Source organism: Nannospalax galili, unplaced genomic scaffold, assembly GCF_000622305.1.
Source record: "Nannospalax galili isolate Female #2095 unplaced genomic scaffold, S.galili_v1.0 scaffold330, whole genome shotgun sequence".
NCBI classification, from domain to species: Eukaryota; Metazoa; Chordata; class Mammalia; order Rodentia; family Spalacidae; genus Nannospalax; species Nannospalax galili.
Window position 1 is genome coordinate 2,176,832 of NW_008329640.1, and position 8,849 is coordinate 2,185,680.

The 8,849-nt window shown below is 45.4% G+C and overlaps 1 protein-coding gene across 13 annotated transcripts in view; it reads right to left on the reverse strand.

The window, feature by feature from the left end:
• The window catches only part of Adck1 (aarF domain containing kinase 1), a 130,973-nt gene that overhangs the window by 82,283 nt on the left and 39,841 nt on the right, over positions 1-8,849 (reverse strand). The window lies entirely within an intron of this gene.

Sequence of the window (8,849 nt, forward strand, 5' to 3'; positions counted from 1 at the left end):
TACCCCTCCCTTCACCCTTTACTTCAATGGTGTCCTTGAGATTCCTGGTCCCCACAGCAGTCACTTCCAATCACACTGAGGCCAGCCTCTGCACACAGCCTGATGCTTTCAGTCTCTTCTCCTTCATCAAAACTTACTCAGTTGGGGCCTCACTCCCCAGAAATGAGTATTCATAGCTATTAACCAAGTCCAATCTACTAATGACTCACTCAAGCATATGTTGAATTAATGTATTTGCTACCTACCCTTCAGATTGTTTGTTTGGAAATCCACCACTAACAAATAATAATGATAACTGCCCATATATATCACATCTGGTAATCCTCGAAGCATCTCAGGGAGGCAAGTTGGTTCTTTTAAAGATGAGAACCTCAAGATCAAGTCAGACAAAAGCTAAGCACAGACATGAGGAAGTGGATAAAAAACCCCAACCCTACCTGAAGAACTATTGAAAACCCATGGCTTCTGGGAAAGGGACAGTCAGTCACTTTTTAAGGGTGAGACTCTTGGTAGGTTAACCAGGTTCCAGTGGATGGATCCACACAGAAGGACATTTGAGGACACAAATTTGACCCTACAGGCCTGTGTGTGTGTGTGTGTGTGTATGTGTCTGTGTGTGTGTATGTATGTGTGTATATAATAGAGTACATGAAATTGTCTGGGGAGATCATAAGGGAGTTTATATAGGGAAGGGGATCTAAATACAATCAAAATATATTGTATGAAGTTTGCAAAAATTCAATTAAAAGACAGGGGGATGAGAAACTCAATTGTCTTGTTTAGAAAATAAAAATGAACTTCCAAGGAAAGGCTAGAAAACACTTTAAATCTAGAGCTTTACTCTCACACATGGAGTAGGCAGCAGGGCAGGTTGTCAACGATGGGCCTTTCATTTACACCCTAATGCTACTCTGTCCTAGAACTACAAGGCATCCCTACCTGCACCCAAGCTGAGCGTCAAGCTGAAGGTCTTAAAACTTAGGGGGGCCCTGTCTTCAAGGAGCAAAAGCTTCTGAGGCAAGACGGGCCCTGCATACAATGCAAGAGACAAGGGGTCCCGGTGTACTCTGGGGACCTGGTACCTGCTCCCACCTACAAATTACAAAGGAGAATGAACACTGAGGATGAACTTACACCCTCAAGTACCAAGAAGGATGCTGACATACTTAGTAATAAAACCATGTGAAAAGTTAAAGGACAACCAATAGCAAAGATGGAAGAAATGTCCTCCTGGATAATGGTCAAGTGAGCCATACAGCAAACTGCTGCTTTAGATATTGAGAACACTGGGGGCTGCAGAGATGGCTCAGTGGTTAAGAGAGCACTGCCTGCTCTTGCAGAGAACCTGGGTTCAGTTCCCAGCACCCACATGGCAGCTCACAACTGTCTGTAAACTCCAGTCCCAGGGATCGATGTCCTCCTCTGGCCTCCACAGGTACCACACAGACATACTGTACACATCCATACATACAGGCAAACACACACACATTATATAAAAAATAGAGAGAGAGAGAGAGAGAGAGAGAGAGAGAGAGAGAACTGCAGCTCTGAACACCTGTGTCCCAGATCCAGGAACACTGGCTCCACCTCCCACCACATCAGATTCCAGGAAACATGCTGTCTTCAGGCCCACAGAGACCCATTCATTTCTGACTCTGATGCACGGCTCTGCCACCCACCTCAATCCATTCTGAGGGAAGCCTATGTTCCCACAGCTTTACCACCTCAGCAGAGCCCTCCAGCCTTGATGCAGACACCTGGTCCAAGAAGTACCAATGAGTCTTTTACTCTGGCAGAAGGCAGTGAGAAGGAAATTAATTCTAATTGTGAGAGTAGGTGACCCTAGAGGAGTCAAAGAGTTGGGGGCAGAGAGATTCTCTTAAGAACTGGAGAATGGGAGATTAAGGATGCAGCTCATCTGGTTGAATGCTTGCCTAGCATGCAGGAAGGTCTGCGTTCAATCCCCACAACCATAAAGAACTGGAAACAGGACAAAGCTGGCCAGTGCCAGATGGTAGATCATGTAGAGCTAGGGAGAATCAGGGCTACATCTGATCAAGGCCAAGCTGTAATTCTAAGGTGAGAAAGGCAGCAAATGTGGTTCTTGTGGTCAGGATAAAAATTAAAGCCATTATAGCCAGGCATGGTGGTGCACACCTTTAATCCCAGCACTGGGAAGACAGAGGCGGGTGGATTTCTGTGACATTGAGGCCAGCTGGGCCTACATAGGGAGACCTCGTCTCAAAAAATAATTTTAAAAAAAGCAAAGTTATTAATGGACAAACAACAAACAACTCTGTGTGTACACGTGTGTGTCCACGCATGTGAAGGACAGTGGTCAACATCAGGTGTCCATCTCAATTGTTCTCCACCTTAATTTTGAAACAAGGTCTCTCACTGAGCCTGGAGCTCACTGATTTGGTTAAACTGGCTGGCTAGCAAGCCCTGGGGATCTTGTCTCTACCTTCCCAGGGCTGGGATTACAGAAGTCAATACCACACCCAGCTTCTCTCACATAGGTGCTGGGAATTAAACATAGCTATCAAACTTGAGCAGCAAGCACTTAACTGAGCCATCTCCCCAGGCCCATCTGCGGCAGGGATAAGTAGCCCTGAATCCAACCCAACAGCAGAGATGGTGTATAATTAAAAGCAGAATAAATGACAGCCACAGAAGCATGCATGGCCACTCCATCAGCAGAGAGACCAGGTCCAGCCTCATGCTCCACAGCTAGGCTGTCCTGGCACAGAGCTGCCCACTCTAATGAACCCCATGTCAAAACTATTCTGGGTTCGAGTTGAGCAGTGGGAACAGTTAACACCCAAAGGCCACAGACTGGAAGAGAGGAAGAGGACACACCCCAGCTCTCCTCCCCTCCCAGTAAAGACACAGACCACCACATATTCCTGTAGGCCCAGTACCTTGTCCTTGACTATCTGGGGACATCTCACAGGCTACTTACAAAATAGAGAGCAAAACTTAGCAGCAAGTATTAGAAAGACTGTGGGAACTCAGATGAAAGAATCAGGAAGGCTGGAATTAGAGGAGACACTCAGCTCAGAGGGAAGGGTGACGAGATAGTCTGGTTACAAGTGGATGATGATCTTCAACTTACAATGGGGTTAGATTCTGATCAGCCCATCCCAATCAAGCCATGAACATTCCATGAGTTACAAATGAGGTGAATACAGCTAACCTACCAAGCATCACGGCTTAGCAGCACTGCACACTGTGCAGTATTGGTTGGTACCTTCATGATCATGTGGCTGGCTGAGAACTGTGACTTGTGCCACTGCCCAGTATCAAAGTGTCACTAGTCCAGGAAAATCAAATTCCAAGCTTTGTTTTTACTGAATGCATTTTAATTACATCATTACAAAGGTTATTTTTTCCCTTTGTGTGTGTGTGTGTATATACATACATGTATATATATATATACATGCATGTATATATATATATATGTGTGTGTGTGTGTATAGTATACATATATATATATGTATGTATTTGTGTGGGCATGTACACGTGTGTGCGTCTGCACCTGGAGGCCAGGTGTCATCCTCAATCACTCTCCACTTTATTTTTTGAGGCAGGATCTGTCACTGAACCTGGAGCTCATCCATTCTCTAGGCTGGCTGGCCAGTGAACTCCAAGGATCTGCCTGTCTCCCCACTCCTCCACTTCTGGGGTTACAGATGCACACCACAACACCCAATTTTTATGAGGTGATAGAGATCCCAATTCAGAAATCCATGCTTACATGTCAGGCTCTTTGCCACCTGAGTCACGGTCCTAGCCCCTCACAGTGAAGAACCTTAGTAAATCAAGGCCCTGAAGTAGCTCTGAATTCACTGCTTCTTTGATCCCAAAGCTAGGTATCAGATTATCTTAGCAGAGGACTCAGGGGGAGGGGGGAAGGCTCTGTGAGGCCAAAACAGAAGCCAGGGTCTCCCTTAATAGTTCCAGTACTCAGGAGAGACAGTCAGCAGAGCAGAAACTGCCCAATCCAGGGACCTGACAGATCAACTATAGCCCATACCCTTCACCACCTGTGGTCACCTTTTGTGGTCCAGCTGAGGTTCTCCAGGGGGACTACTAAGCACCCAATAGGCTGTGCCTACAGATTAGCTTGGTCTCATACCCACCAACAAGTTCCTCTGCCACTCAGCAGGCTGCCCAATGTCTCTCTGGCCATCAACCACATCTCCCCAACACCAGCCTCCCAGGGAAGTCCTGCCTACCATCTGAGTCTTGGGGATGGGAAGAGCTCTGCTAAGTCATCAGACCCACCGTTGTTCTCAGCCCCTCATCCTCAGAAGGAGTAGCTGCTGTGTGTATTTACTGTTTCTGTACCATTGGAATCTCCTTTAATTCCTTTTAGGGTTAACCACTTTTTACTACTTAATAATTCTTTACATTCAATTTTCCCTGTTCAAATTACTGGTATAACAGTAATAAAAATACACAGTGTTAAGGCCTTAAATTAAGTATGAGTTGATTAAGATAAAAGTTGATGGACATTTCAAATTAATAGAACAATGTAAACAACAGTGTGTGTGTGTGTGTGTGTGTGTGTGCGCGCGCGCAAGTGTGTGTGTCACTATCTTTGTGCACTGTGAAGGTTGCAGCATGTTTTGCTATGCGTGTGTGTGTTACAGGGTGTGCATGTATGTACTGCTGCATTGCTGTGTGTATATGTGGGAATATGTGTTGCTGTGTGCATATGTGTTGCTGTGTGTGTGTGTGTGTGTGTGTGTGTGTGTGTGTGTGTGTACTGCTGACAGACCTGCTACACTGTGTTCTTTAGGCTGGGTTCACATCTATACATCTGTGCTGCTAGCAGTCCTCAGAAAGCATCCATCTCACCCTTCAGCACTTCCAAAATGAAGTCCATTGCCCCTTATCTGTGACTTGGATAAAAATTATGCTCACCACTCTAATAACTAAATAGAGTAATACATGAAAGCAAGCCTAGCACAAGGTCCAGCACAGTCAGTGCTCAAGAAATGATAGAAAGAGGCCAGGGAAAACAAATCAGTCTTCCTAGGTGTAAAATTCAGAAAAAAATTAATGCCAGGTGTGGTGGCACACACCTTTAAACCCAGCACTTGGGAGGCAGAAGCAGGCGGATATCTGTGAGTTCAAGGCCAGCCTGGTCTACATAGTGAGTTCCAGGCCAACTGGGGCTACTGGGAGACCCTGTCTCAAAAAAGACCAAAATGAATGAATGAATGAATGAATGAATGAATGATAAATAAATAATAAATAAATAATAGAGTGCTTGCATGCAGAGCAGCAGCTGCGGTGCCTGCAAACCTGTTTTTTAAATTAATAATTTTTTAACTCCAAGCCCATCCACTCTCTAACATCCTAGACTACAACCTAATAGACAGAAGCAAATGCTAATTTCATAGACCATCATCTAAACTGTAAAGCATTTACCACTGAAATGTGAACAGCAGCTGTGGCACACACCTTCTGATCCTAGTACTTGGAGGCAGAGGCAGGAGAATCACACATTTGAAACCTAGCTGGGCTAAACAGAGAATTTCAGGCCCTCCAAAAAGTAAGGGATGGGGCCAGAGAGGAAGGGAGGGAAGGAGGAAGGAAGAAAAACAGAAATGCATTAGCAATAGAGTATTATTTCTAAACAGAGACTGAGATTCCCCTAGGAGATTCCCTATTTCCACTGATAGGTGGCACCCATTTGCTCACTGGACCCCAGTTGTCCTGTGCCTGGCACCCAACTTCACTAGTCAGCTGGATGCACGGCTGCAGCACCTCATCACCAAGAGCCCCCACACCTGCCCCCCATGTCCATCACAGGAACAAGCTCTCACAGGAACAGCTGGCACGGTCTCCCTGCCCAGGCTCCCACTTCCTTTTCACTCCCAGCTCGATAACATGTTTTATGATTATCTCATTACCAATAACCTTGCTGTAATGGGTTTTAATCTGCCTCATATTAATTAAAAGCATTGTCATTAGCCAGCTTGGTTTGCGGTTTGAGTGGGGGACAATGACTGACTAATAAGATCAGCTCCATGCTGATTAATTACTGATTTGGACCAGTGGAGCAAAGGCCCAAGCAGGCCCACTCTCTCTTCATGTCTGAATTCCTGAAAGCAGGTGCTCCAGCTCCCCAAACTTGACAGAAAGGCAATATGAGACTGAATTCACAGGAGCCCATTAGAATTGAGCAATATTTCCAGCAACATTTTGAGACGTCATGAGGCAGAAGAACAGATAATGTGCCCCACACAAATATGGGAAGTAGAAGGAAACAGCACAGGAGAAGGGCACAGGCTCCAAACAGGCCTCTGACTGACTCCTGAGTATTATCAAAGTTCATTATATGCAGTTTGGAAATGTCATAATGAACTCACTGTATTGTATAACGAATAAATGCCAAACAAGATACTGATAAACACAGAAGCAATGAAGATGATGAGGACACCGGTGACAACAGCAAGCACAACCACCATCACCTTGGGCAAGTTACAGAACTTTGCTCTACCCAGTCTTCCCATCTGTGCTGGAGAGCTTTAGTGTCAACTTGAAACACCTGGGTTGAGGGAGCCTCAATTGGGGAATTGCCTTCATTGGACTGGCCATGTCCATGGGGCATCTTCCAGACTGTTGAGTGATGTGGGAGGGCCCAGCCCACTGTGGGTGGTGCCACCCCTGTGCAGGTGGTCCTGTATTGTATAAGAAAGCAGGATGAGTGCCAGGGGAGCAAGCAAGTAAGCAGCATTCCTCCATGGCCTGTGCTCCAGCTCCTGCCTCCAGGTTCCTGCCCTGAGTTCCTACCTTGGGCTCCCTGATGAACTGTGACCTTGGAAATGTAAGACAAACCCTTTCCTCCCCAAGTTGGTAGTGGTCGGTGTGTTTTGTCACAGCAATGGAAAAACAAACTAGGACATCATCTACAAAAGGAAGGTAACAATGCCTAGCTCATGGGGTTGCTGGGAAGATGAAAGGAAGCAAGGTCACACATGTACTGCTTTTACTCAGAGCAAGCATTCTATACTTGTTAGGGAACCTGAGAAGTGTTTTAATCAAATATGGTAAGATGCATAAACTCAGAAATAATTGTCATGAAGGAAGATGTTCTTAATTACAAAACCCTAGAAGTCATAGCATGACACATAGGGCCACATAGAAATGCAGCAAAGTGGGTAGGAAGTAAGAGGAAAGAATGGGCAAAAGCCTTTGTTTTGAGTTCTATGGGAAGGACTGGTTGAGATAAGACAGGTTACAGATGGCTGGCTTGGGTCAATGCTGCAGGCTCTGGAGCAAAACAGCCACCCCCGGCTATCTGGTCCCAGGGATTTAGAGCTAAAGGAGTGGAGCCAAGAGTACAAGAGCTGAAGAGAAGTAGCTGGGGAATAAGAGCTCTGGATTGGTAGGTTTGCATATGCAAGTCACACTGCCAGGAGAGTTTCTGGTTCTCTCAGAATTAGTCCTTCTAATCCCTTCGAGGACCTAAGACTTCAAAGCATCAGAAGACATAGAAAATCTAAAACTAACTAATATGATTCCCCAGCTGTACTCCCTCGGGATCTCTTCCAGTTCCACGGCTGTAAATACCTTCTATACACTGATGACACACAAAGGAGTATCACCTAACTGACTGCTCCCTACCTATAGCTATACTGATCTAACTGCCTCTTTGACATCACTTGAAGGTCCAGTGGGTGCCTCAAACCTTCCCACCACACCTACTACCACCTCAAACCTTCCCACCACATCCACTACCACCTCAAACCTTCCCACCACACCCACTACCACAAAATGTGCTCCTCCCAGTCCTCCCCATCTCAGGAAATGGCAACTCTAAACCTGGAGTCTCCCTGATCACAAACTGTGATGTTATCCTTCATATCTCTTCCCCAACAGAGACTTATACCCTCCCACTTCAAACATAAAACATTGGGCAAGAAACATAAAACAATGGTTTTCAAGACCCTGGATATCCAGCAAGGAAAGCAGAGAGAGGCAAGGTGGACCCTATGGTGACCCCAGTTTATTGCAATCTCTGTGAGGAGAATCTATGATTTAAGGTATGGAGTTAAGTCTAGAAAGAGTTCACAGGAAAGGAAAGAGCTGTAAAGGATGGGGGAAGAACACTGGCAATCTGCATAGAGTCCATGTGGGTGTTCAGTTGAGATCTGATCAGCACATGTTTACCCAAAACTACCTAAGTCCAAGAAAAGAGAAAACCCAAAAGTTTAGGGTAAAGTACCCATCACTCACTTGTGGTCTGTCCTACCAACCACACCGGAAAGGTCTCACAAATTCATGGAACATTTATCACACCCAAAAAGTTCTGGTTTCAGTAGCAGAAGATATCCTAAACACTGTCTCATTCCCAATTAACAAATATTAAAAGCAAGACCTGGTGCTGGAGAGATGCCTCAGCAGTTAAGAGCTTTGGCTGCTCTTGCAGAGGACCCAGGTTCAATTCCCAGCACCTACACAGCATTTAACAACTATCTGTAACTCCAGTTCCAGGGGATCTAGCATCTTCTGTCCTCTGCAGGCATTACACAACACAGGTGCACTTACATACACGCAAGGCAGTAAACTCACACATACAAAATAAAAATAATAAATAAGGGGCTAGAGAGATGGCTCAGCAGTTAAGAGCACTAACTGCTCTTGCAGAGGACCCGGGTTCGATTCCCAGCACCCACATTGTGGCTACAAACCATCCTTAACTCCAGTTCCAGGGGAATCTGAAGCCCTCTTCTGATGGCACTGCACGACGCGGGTGCACTCAAACACATGCAGGCAATACACTCATAAACATAAAAATAAAAATAATAAATAAAATATATATATATATATAT